The sequence below is a fragment of the Oncorhynchus clarkii genome, chromosome 32 (genome assembly GCF_045791955.1).
Source record: "Oncorhynchus clarkii lewisi isolate Uvic-CL-2024 chromosome 32, UVic_Ocla_1.0, whole genome shotgun sequence".
NCBI lineage: Eukaryota > Metazoa > Chordata > Actinopteri > Salmoniformes > Salmonidae > Oncorhynchus > Oncorhynchus clarkii.
The window spans coordinates 16,760,906-16,773,037 of NC_092178.1; the positions used below are offsets into that span (position 1 = coordinate 16,760,906).

At 43.3% G+C, this 12,132-nt stretch overlaps 1 protein-coding gene across 11 annotated transcripts in view; it reads right to left on the minus strand.

Moving 5' to 3' along the window:
• Positions 1–12,132, minus strand: part of LOC139391712 (engulfment and cell motility protein 1-like) — a 195,343-nt gene that overhangs the window by 135,283 nt on the left and 47,928 nt on the right. For 3 of the 11 annotated variants that reach the window (XR_011629600.1, XR_011629602.1, XM_071139197.1), the window contains exon 1: positions 2,224–2,494. The exons of 5 other annotated variants lie outside the window; for them this stretch is intronic. The gene's annotated coding sequence lies outside the window, so the exon portion shown is untranslated. Of the gene's footprint in view, positions 1–2,223; positions 2,495–12,132 lie in introns of those variants that run through there. 3 more of the 11 variants (XR_011629603.1, XM_071139202.1, XM_071139200.1) reach the window with 1 other exon arrangement.

The window sequence follows — 12,132 nt, forward strand, 5'->3', positions numbered from 1 at the left end:
CCGCTTTGTTTCACAAACATGCCCTTGTTTCTTGTGCAGCAAGCAGGATATCCTGTCAGAAGTTTGTGCCAGCGGGCTGACAACAACTCTCACAGCAATTAACAGCACTGGAGTCACTCCGCTGAAGTACACAACACGCCTGCTGAGGGGACAGCAATTCTCTAAACTCATGTTGCTAAAACACCAAATCCGCTTGTAGACTATACTCCTGGTAGTTTTGTAGATGTGTAAGTGAGGGGAGTGATTCGGGATTAAGATCTAAAGGGTAAGGCTGTACCTCGAAGCCAGATCCACTGATGATTTGTATTCTACCCCTGTAATCAAGGACTGATTTAGACCTGGGACACCAGGTGGGTGCAATTCATTATCACGTAAAAGAGGAAAAACAGCAGTACTGCAGACCTCAAGACTTAGATTTGAATATCCCTGCCAAGATTGTAATAAACAGTGGACCCAAATCAGTGAAACCAAAAGGGTTTGCCAAATCGGCACTTAAATTAAATAATTATTTCCCCTTTATTTAACCAGGTAGACCAGTTGAGAACAAGTTCTCATTTACAACTGTAACCTGGACAAGATAAAGCAAAGCAGTTTGACACATACAACAACACAGAGTTACACATGGAATAAACAAACATACAGTCAATAATACAGTAGAAAAAAGTCTATATACAGTGAGTGCAAATGAGGTAAGGGAGGTAAGGCAATAAATAGGCCATGGTGGCGAAGTAGTTACAATATACCAATTAAACACTGGAGTGAAAGAGTGTAACAAAGAGAGTCAGCAACAATCAAGAGACATTTTGTTGACACCATCCTGAATAAAAGTAAAGAATCACACAGAAAGCCTGCATCAATCCAAACAGAGGTGTGACCTTACTATAACAACCACGCCCATATCTAATGAGCAGCACAGCCAATTCTTTTATTTAAATGTTTTTCTTATACACAACAATATCTCAAAGACATTTCTTGACTTCCAACTGTGTGCTGTTTTACTCAGTTTGTTCACAATTAAAACCTTGGTGACGATTGAGAATAACAATCCAATAGCTCAGCAACCCTCTCCTCGAACCCCCGAAGACATTTCACATTTTAACCCTAAAACCAGGGGTTGGAACCCGTTCAGGGAACAGAACACCAGAACGAAAATTATCTATACTGTTCCGGAGCCGAACCGTTATTTAAAAAAGAATGGAACTGATTAATAACATTCTGGGCATTTTTTCCAGTCCCACAAAAAAATTCAACAATGCGCCTCACTGTCACTCAAAAATGTATTCCAGTGTCTGAATGCCTGACAGCTGAAAATCCTTGCCAGTGTGTGTGTGTGTGTGTGTGTGTAGGCTACCTGCCCTACTTGTACCTTGTTTAAATGCTGACTTGAATGCCTTTGAGAAAACAGAGAAGTGTCAAAGATTTTTTTTCCCGCAAACATCCTTTCTGAATTGAAAAGTAATCCTCAAAGTAATCATCTATTTTTCACAAGTATCTGTAATCTGATTACAATAGTTTTGCTGATAACATAAGATTACAGTTACAGTATTTTTTGTAATCCCTTACAAGTAACCGATTACATGTAATCCATGACTCCATGGTCAAGGGCTAGCTCTGGTCCAACGTTAAACCAACTCTTTGAAGTTCAAAGACTTCGCAGGTATAATTCTTTGGGTCAAATTCAGGCAATACATGTCAAAACAATAACATGCCCAGCACTCTCCTCATCATAACCCTGCAATAGCTGATCTGTCAGGGCTAACCAGACTATGCTTATTCACCATCTCATCTCTCTACCCTTATGTCTGAACCATAGATGAAGAATGAGTAGAACCTCTGACCATGGCAATTTGGCTGTAGCTCCGTTGGTAGAGCATGGTGCTTGCAATGCTAGGATAGTGTGTTTCAATTCCTGGGACCCCCCTTAGTGTAAAATGTATATACACATGACTAGTCACTTTGGATAAAAGCTTTTGCTAAATGACATATATTTTTTTGAAACTCATGGGTTAACTCAGAATGGCTGACCTGGTATTGTGATGTATGGTTATTCTAATTCTATGGTCTGAACCGGGTCTATGCCCAAAGGGTTAGAGGACACAGAGGGTGAGGAGGGCAAAGGAAAAGAGCCCTTAAATTAGGGCCACACCCTTCGGCCCAATGCACCCCTTTCCAGCCTGAGCAGTGAGTACAGTACACAACAAGAAGAGAAGACCGAGGACTCACCCGGAAACCTTGACGACAACCAGCTAGTGAGTTCAACCTGCTGGTCCTGCCTCCAACACGTCTTCTTTCAAATCCACAACAACAAAACTAAACAAAAAATGAATTACACTAACACTAGCTAGCCACAAATACAAAATAAATCCTTATGGGCCCAGCAGTCACAGAATCAAGGGTTTTAAACTAAACTTCACAGTGCCTTGCCTTGAGCACAGAAAAAGAGCAAAAGAAAGAATTAGAGAGAGGTTAACAGGAGGAGGAAGTAGGCGTTTGTCTAGAGAAGAGGAAACCGGTCTGTAGCGACACAGACGGGTAAAAAAAGCGGCACAATTCAAAGATGAGACAAACGAATCCGAGACTGAAGGCCTTGCTCACAGGAAGTTACCTCAACCTGAAAAACAATGTGTCACACTCACAGCTACATGTACTGGGCCACATTCAGCATGGCACAACGGTGGGAAATGTTCAGATATAGACATATAGTATGTTGAACAAAGATGCCTCTGACATGTGGAATAAGGTATCATCTATCTGCAACATTCCACAACATTTCCCTACTGAACGTTACCCTGATGTGGTGTCAAGTCATAGGCCTGGATAAAACACAGAGCAAGACACCAAAAGTTTTCAAGGAGAACTAGATAAATGAAAGAGTGACGTAAGGTATTCAAATCCCTTAACACATGGCCACTTCACAGAATGAATTCCTAACACAACAGTGACCAAAATTCCATTCATGTCACTACAACATTCTTTACTTGTAGTGACATGAATGGAATTTTGGTCATTGTTGTGTTAGGAATTCATTCTGTGGTGCATCTTCTCCTGAAAAGCTCATTCACTGTAAATACCAGTTGTCTCAGTCCAACCAATGCTGTGGTTTTAGCTGAGGAAACGATCATTATTGTTGGAAAGGAAAAGTCAGAGCTCTGAGCAGAGGGAGCCATGGTGATTACCCACCACCACAACGGTTGCGTCCCAAAAGGCATCCTATTCCCTATGCAGTGCGCAACTTCTGACAAGGGCCCAGTGCACTATATAGGGAATAGGCGGCCATTTGGGACGTGACCATTTGGGACGTGACCATTTGGGACGTAGCCAAACTCGCTCTTCCACCTCTGCCTGCCCTCTTGCCTCACTGATGCAGTAGACTCTATGCACAAATGGTAGAATGAGCCAAACCCTGACAGGATCTTAACATTACAGCCTCAATGAACTAAGTGTTGGGTGCAGTGCATAAAATGTGGTGAGTAGTTGACTCCGAGAGAAAAATACAATAGTTTTGAACAAATTCATTTCTTCAAAAATAAAGAAGCGTGAGCGAGAGCTATATTTTGTATTTATTTTCACTTTCACTTAACTAGTGAATGCAGCTAGCTAGTTTAGCCTACTGAAACACCCAGCTCAAATGAGAGGGATGCTATGTTAGCTAGCTGGCTATGGTTATCCAACACTGGAACTCATCCAAGTCAAGGTAAGCTTTTGGTTTGAATAAATGTATTGCCCCAGGGGCCTGCAGGTGTAACTGCTAAACTGCTTGCTGACTGTACTGCATGATTGTAGCGGGTTTACTACTGCATTAGCTGAAGTAGTTATGTTGACTATGATGTTAGCTAATATGGTGACAATGATGTAGGCTGTGTGTAACGGTCATGATGGTTTGGCTTGGAAAGTTTTTTTTAGCTTGGTCACGGACAGCTGATGTGTTGTGCACTGAAGTCCACAAGTGAAAGGAAAAGGAGATCGAGTAGATCTGATAATTATTTATTCAATGAGAAAAGTGATCATGTTGTTTTCATGTGGCTGCTATGAAAGTGAATTGTGTTTGCGTGTGATCAGGGGTGTTCAGGGTTATTCATTCCGCCAATTCTGTTGAAAAACGTTTCTTAAACGGAAACAAATTGAACAAAAAGGGGCTAAACATACCAGAATCTGTCCAATAGAAACTCATTTGAAACTACTGGATTAATGGTTGCAGCCTAGATCAGCCAAACGCAGGCAAGAGTCTGCAAAGGCAGTATTGTATATGTCACCGTCTGTCATCTTGATTACTCAAATGTTTCTCTTGACCTGTGCATCTACATTGTAAACTTCCATTCATAGGCTACGTTGTAGCAACCTCATGATGGGTATAAGGAGAATGTGAGTATCACGTATGTAAACTCATCAGAAAAAGAAATGTCCTCTCACAGTCAACTGTGTATATTTTCAGCAAACTTAACATGTGTAAATATTTGTATGAACATAAGTTTAAACAGACATAAACTGAACAAGTTCCACAGACATGTGACAAACAGAAATGGAATGTGTCCCTGAACAAAGGGGGGGTCAAAATCAAAAGTAACAGTCAGTATCTGGTGTAGCCACCAGCTGCATTAAGTACTGCAGTGCATCTCCTCCTCATGGACTGCACCAGATTTGCCTGTTCTTGCTGTGAGATGTTACCCCACTCCTCCACCAAGGCACCTGCAAGTTCCCGGACATTTCTGGGGGGAATGGCCCTAGCCCTCACCCTCCAATCCAACAGGTCCCAGGGGTGCTCAATGGGATTGAGATCCGGGATCGTCGCTGGCCATGGCAGAACACTGACATTCCTGTCTTGCAGGAAATCACGCACAGAACGAACAGTATGGCTGGTGGCATTGTCATGCTGGAGGGTCATGTCAGGATGAGTCTGCAGGAAGGGTACCACATGAGGGAGGAGGATGTCTTCCCTGTAATGCACAGCGTTGAGATTGCCTGCAATGACAACAAGCTCAGTCCGATGATGCTGTGACACACCGCCCCAGACCATGACGGACCCTCCACCTCCAAATCGATCCCGCTCCAGAGTACAGGCCTCGGTGTAACCGTTCCACAAGCCACCGTTCCACAAGTGCATGTTCATTAATTGTTTGTGGTTCATTGAACAAGCATGGGAAACAGTGTTTAAACCCTTTACAATGAAGATCTGTGAAAATATTTGGATTTTGAAAGATTATCTTTGAGAGACAGGGTCCTGAAAAAGGGAAGTGTTTTTGTTGTTGCTGAGTTTAGTAGCCTAAATCTATCCATGTTACATTGAGCTGGGTGAATGGAATATGAATAGCAGTCATCCAATATGCTGTAATAGAAAGAAGGCCATGCTCCTAATTTTTTTTAAATAAGTCGGCCTCCCTCATTTTAAACAGCACCAAACCCCACTGGTCTAGTGGGCCATAAGAGCTCAGCTTTTTCACATAATGTCTTTCAAAAAAACATTTCAACACAATCTCTTTTAACAGCATTTAACCCCACCACTCGCAGTTTGACATTTACAAATGTTATCATACAATTGTCCCAGACAGGCACAGATATCCCATCTATCAAATGTTGGTTCTCAGAACATTGTGGCAACGTTATTTGTAAAAAAAAAAGAAGAATAATTAAAAAGATACAAAATATCCTTTAGTGAACGTCACGGGAATGTTCTGTGTTAGCTGGGATTGTACTGTACCTTATTGGGTCATTTGTCTGTCAGTAAGGCCTACATTCAGTGCAATCTATTGCGAGGGGGAAATCTTCTGCTATGTTAATTGCCAAGCCCCAGTGGTCGTGATCCACATACCGTGAGCTACAGCAATTCCAGATACCCCAAAACCAGAAGAGCTACTATCATAACATATATTTTACCAGGCTAAAAAAAAAAAGTACACCACCACTACTTCATCGCTCCCCAAAGTAGTTCTCCACACGGCCCAGACAAGCAGCTCTAAAAACACAGCCTGCTCTTTCCTCCTGGTCTTCCCTGCCCACCACAGAGCTAGCATAGCGCGCTAGCGAGACGCTGTCTCCTTGGAGATGAGCGCATATGCTAAGGAAACCAATTAGCCTACAGCGATGTACTGCATTGTTCTCTCCTCAAACTCTCCCTAGAATGAGCCTTGGGGGCCTGGGGGAATGTGGGGACTTGTCCCCACTCAGAAGAGTCCTTGACAGGGAAGGGAAAGTCACACGGTTAGGGATTCCCTGTGGGAAGATGCTAAAAACAGGCACATTAACTTTACAGTGTTGCTAAAGTGGAAACAAGCCCACACACAAAAATGATCTAACTAAGTGCCAAGCAGCACACACAACTAGGGCTTTACTAGTTACTATGTTCTTTGTTATAACAATGCAATGGTAGCTATTAAAATAATGAGATGTGATATGATGCATCTCCCATGATGCATCTCCCACTCTCCCAGCCTACACATAAGCATCAGTTACCAATCGCAATGTTTTGATTATTCTGACCCTGTTGAAAAGTAGTGCACTAAATATGAAATAGGGTGCAATTTGGGACATATTTTGAGTCTGTCGTGTATTTATATTTATTAAGGATCCCCAATAGTTCCTGTCAAGGCAGCAGCTACTCTTCCTGGGGTCTAAACAAGACTAAGGAAATTACATCACACTTCTTTAAAAATATTTATTTAAAAAACTGTACATCATACAGGACATTATTACCCCACTACTCTACCACTACAAAACAACACATCATTAGTCCACTACATATCTACAATCAGTGGTGTGAAGTCCTTCTATAAAAATACTTTAAAGTACTAATTAAGAAGGTTTTTGGGATATCTGTACTTAACTATTTATATTTTTGACAACTTTTACTCCACTACATTCCTAAATATACGAATGTACTTTTTACTCCATACATTTTCCCTGATATCTAAAAGTCCTCATTACATTTTGAATGCTCAGCAGGACAGGAAAATTGTCCAATTCACACACTTATCAAGACAACATCCCTGGTCATCCCTACTGCCCCTGATCTGGCGGACTCACTAAACACAAATTCTTTGTTTGTAAATGATGTCTGTATTGGAGTGTGCCCCTGGCTATCTGTAAAGAAAATGTCTTCTGGTTTGCTAATATAAGGAATTGGAAATTATTTACACTTTTACCTTTGATACTTAAGTATATTTTAGCAATTACATTTACTTGTAATACTTTTAGTACACTGTACAGTGCATTCATAAAGTATTCAGACCCCTTAATTATGTTGCAGCTTCAGCAACACGGACAGCGAGATAAACACTTCATGTTCTGTGGTGGTCGTTGCAGCAGGGAGGGTAGAGAGACAACACTATAAACACTGTTGATGTTCTGTGGTGGTCGCTGCAGCAGGGAGGGTAGAGAGACAACACTATAAACACTTGATGTTCTGTGGTGGTCGTTGCAGCAGGGAGGAGAGAGAGACAACACTATAAACACAGTTTATGTTCTGTGGTGGTCGCTGCAGCAGGAAGAAAGAGAGACAACACTAAACACTGTTGATGTTCTGTGGTGGTCGCTGCAGCATTGAGGAGAGAGAGACAACACTATAAACACAGTTGATGTTCTGTGGTGGTCGCTGCAGCAGGGAGGAGAGAGAGACAACACTATAAACACTGTTGATGTTCTGTGGTGGTCGCTGCAGCAGGGAGGAGAGAGAGACAACACTATAAACACTGTTGATGTTCTGTGGTGGTCACTGCAGCAGGGAGGGTAGAGAGACAACACTATAAACACTGTTGATGTTCTGTGGTGGTCGTTGCAGCAGGGAGGAGAGAGAGACAACACTATAAACACTGTTGATGTTCTGTGGTGGTCACTGCAGCAGGGAGGAGAAAGAGACAACACTATAAAAACTGTTGATGTTCTGTGGTGGTCACTGCAGCAGGGAGGAGAGAGAGACACCACTATAAACACTGTTGATGTTCTGTGGCGGTCACTGCAGCAGGGAGGAGAGAGAGACAACACTATAAACACTGTTGATGTTCTGTGGTGGTCGCTGCAGCAGGGAAGAGAGCGAGAGACAACGGGTGCTAGTCACACAGTCAATCTCTGTAAAAAATAAATAAAAAAAACACAGTGCAGCAAGTCTGAGCCCAGGCCTGGCACAAACAAATCAATTGCGGTCGGACTCCCTCCCTTTGTGTGTCAAACAGCGCACTTAAAGCATCAGACAAGCTCAGTGCATATGGTTGATTTGATTAAAACACATTGGATATGTCTATATATGGAAAAATACAAGTTATCAAATTTCAAATAGACCCGACGACTCTTGGTCGACCAATACTTTTTTGGGGTCTGTTACAGCCTTTAACTTAGTATAGTTTAATCTAAAAATAATTACTTTTTTAATGCTTCACTATTTTTTATGAAATTCACTGAGGAGGATGGTCCTCCCCTTCCTTCTCTGATGAGCCTCCACTGATGTAAACAGGAGAGAGAGAGAGGAGAGGGGGGGGGGGGGGCAGATGGAGCATGAGACAGACAGGACCCACAGGCTTCAGTGAGTCACTCCGACTGTGTGACCTTCTGCTGCAGGGCTCCTCGGCTCAGCAGGAAACACAAACCAGGTCACACACAAACACCACTGTGGGGATAGGGGCAATCAGATGGAGAGCAAGGGGGTTTACCTAAAACACAGCCAAATAACAAATTGAGGTGTGTGTGTGTGTGTAAGAGAGAGAGTGAATATCAAGTGTCTCAAGCAATGAGCCAAATGCATGGAACTGTGGCACACTTACAAACCTAACTCAGTCACGAGTCACTAGTGTCAAACCCAATAAAGACTCATAGGCGAGAGGGGAAATGTAACAACTAAAACAGTGTGGGGTGGGTGAGAAAGAAACACTGACTAAGGCTTGGAAAGGGGATAATAATAATATTGTATTAGTATTTATCAGAAATTCCCATTAGTTCCTGACAAGGCAGCAGCTTATCTTCATGGGGTGCAGCAAAATGAAGCCAGTTATACAATTTTAAAAACATTACAATGCATTCACAACACATTAAGTGTGTGCCCTCAGGCCCCTACTCTACTACCACATTTCCACAAAACAAAATCCACGTGTAAGTGTGTGTATGTTATCGTGTGTTTGTATGAATGCGTCTGTGCCTGTGTGTGTGTCTCTTCACAATCCCCACTGTTCCATAAGGTGTATTTTTATCTGTTTTTTAATGTCCTTTTACTGCTTGTATGAGTTACTTGACGTGGAATAAAGTTCCATAGGGGTTCCACAGTTCAATATTCTAACCACATTTACTGAAACGCAAAAGGACGGCTCTTATTTGTAGAGGGAAAGCGGGTAATACCAAACGCCTCAGCCCGTCAGGTTGGTGGCACCTTAATTTGTCGAGGACGGGCTCATGGTAATGGCTGGAGTGGAATGGTATCACATACATCAAACATAGTTTCCATGTGTTTGATGCAATTCCATTTACTCTGTTTCAGCCACTATTATGAGCCATCCCTCCCTCAGCAGCCTCCACTGGTACAGAGAGTTACAATGATTTTACAAACTACTTTTGACCAGGGCCCATATGGGCTCTGGTCAAAAGAAGTGCACAATGTAGGGAATAGGGTGCAATTTGTTACACAGCCCAGAAGACTCAAGGCTATTGTTGCTGTTTGCAGCTCTAAGGCTAACAGTGATGTGTAATTTACATAGCTGGGAGATTAGTGAAGGGGTTTGGAAAGGAGGTCCGGCATGTTTGAGGAGGAGCAAGCTCGGTGATATGGAATGTGAGCTCTTAATACCTAGACAAACCACAACCACCACCAGGCCTAGCTGGAGTTCATCACTGGGGTCTGGAATTTTTCTTAGTCAGGTCACGTCGGGAAAAACTCAGAGCCCTCAAAACAGACATTGAGATACAGTACCAGTCCAAAGTTTGGGCACACCTACGCATTCCAGGGTTTTCATTTGATTTTTTCTATTTCTACTATTAGTCTAGTAGAAGGAAGGGGGTTTAAACACATCCAAATAACATCAGAGGACAATGTTTATTAGCCTCATAGGCCTCAGGATGCCAAGGCAGTAGACTACTACTGTGTTTTTAGGAGTCTAACTAATGCTTTATAATGCGCTTGCCCATAATTCAACTCGCTCTCTCATGTTCACACACTGACGCTATGCCAGTTAGGTCGTGAAAACACAACACCACTCACTCTACCATGTCAACACACTGACGTTATGCCAGTTAGGTCCTGAAAACACAACACCACTCACTCTACCATGTCAACACACTGACGCTATGCCAGTTAGGTCCTGAAAACACAACACCACTCACTCTACCATGTCAACACACTACGCATGCCAGTTAGGTCAAACAACACCACTCACTCTACCATGTCAACACACTGACGCTATGCCAGTTAGGTCCTGATAACAACACCACTCACTCTACCATGTCAACACACTGACGCTATGCCAGTTAGGTCCTGATAACAACACCACTCACTCTACCATGTCAACACACTGACGCTATGCCAGTTAGGTCCTGATAACAACACCACTCACTCTACCATGTCAACACACTGACGCTATGCCAGTTAGGTCCTGATAACAACACCACTGTCAACACACCTCACTCTACCATGTCAACACACTGACGCTATGCCAGTTAGGGTCCTGATAACCAGTTAGGTCACACACACCACTCACTCTACCATGTCAACACACTGACGTTCTGCCATGGTCCAACACAACACCACTCACTCTACCATGTCAACACACTGACGCTATGCCAGTTAGGTCCTGATAACAACACCACTCACTCTACCATGTCAACACACTGACGCTATGCCAGTTAGGTCCTGAAAACAACACCACTCACTCTACCATGTCAACACACTGACGCTATGCACGCTATGCCAGTTAGGTCCTGAAAACAACACCACTCACTCTACCATGTCAACACACTGACACTATGCCAGTTAGGTCCTGAAAACAACACCACTCACTCTACCATGTCAACACACTGACGCTATGCCAGTTAGGCCCTGAAAACAACACCACTCACTCTACCATGTCAACACACACTCACTCTACCATGTCAACACACTGACGCTATGCCAGTTAGGTCCTGAAAACAACACCACTCACTCTACCATGTCAACACACTGACGCTATGCCAGTTAGGCCCTGAAAACAACACCACTCACTCTACCATGTCAACACACTGACGCTATGCCAGTTAGGTCCTGATAACAACACCACTCACTCTACCATGTCAACACACTGACGCTATGCCAGTTAGGCCCTCAACACCACTCACTCTACCATGTCAACACACTGACGCTATGCCAGTTAGGTCCTGATAACAACACCACTCACTCTACCATGTCAACACACTGACGCTATGCCAGTTAGGTCCTGATAACAACACCACTCACTCTACCATGTCAACACACTGACGCTATGCCAGTTAGGTCCTGATAACAACACCACTCACTCTACCATGTCAACACACTGACGCTATGCCAGTTAGGTCCTGATAACAACACCACTCACTCTACCATGTCAACACACTGACGCTATGCCAGTTAGGCCCTGAAAACAACACCACTCACTCTACCATGTCAACACACTGACGTTATGCCAGTTAGGTCCTGATAACACAACACCACTCACTCTACCATGTCAACACACTGACGCTATGCCAGTTAGGTCCTGATAACACAACACCACTCACTCTACCATGTCAACACACTGACGCTATGCCAGTTAGGTCCTGATAACAACACCACTCACTCTACCATGTCAACACACTGACGCTATGCCAGTTAGGTCCTGAAAACAACACCACTCACTCTACCATGTCAACACACTGACGCTATGCCAGTTAGGTCCTGATAACAACACCACTCACTCTACCATGTCAACACACTGACGCTATGCCAGTTAGGCCCTGAAAACAACACCACTCACTCTACCATGTCAACACACTGACGCTATGCCAGTTGGGTCCTGATAACAACACCACTCACTCTACCATGTCAACACACTGACGCTATGCCAGTTAGGTCCTGAAAACAACACCACTCACTCTACCATGTCAACACACTGACGCTATGCCAGTTGGGTCCTGATAACAACACCACTCACTCTACCATGTCAACACACTGAC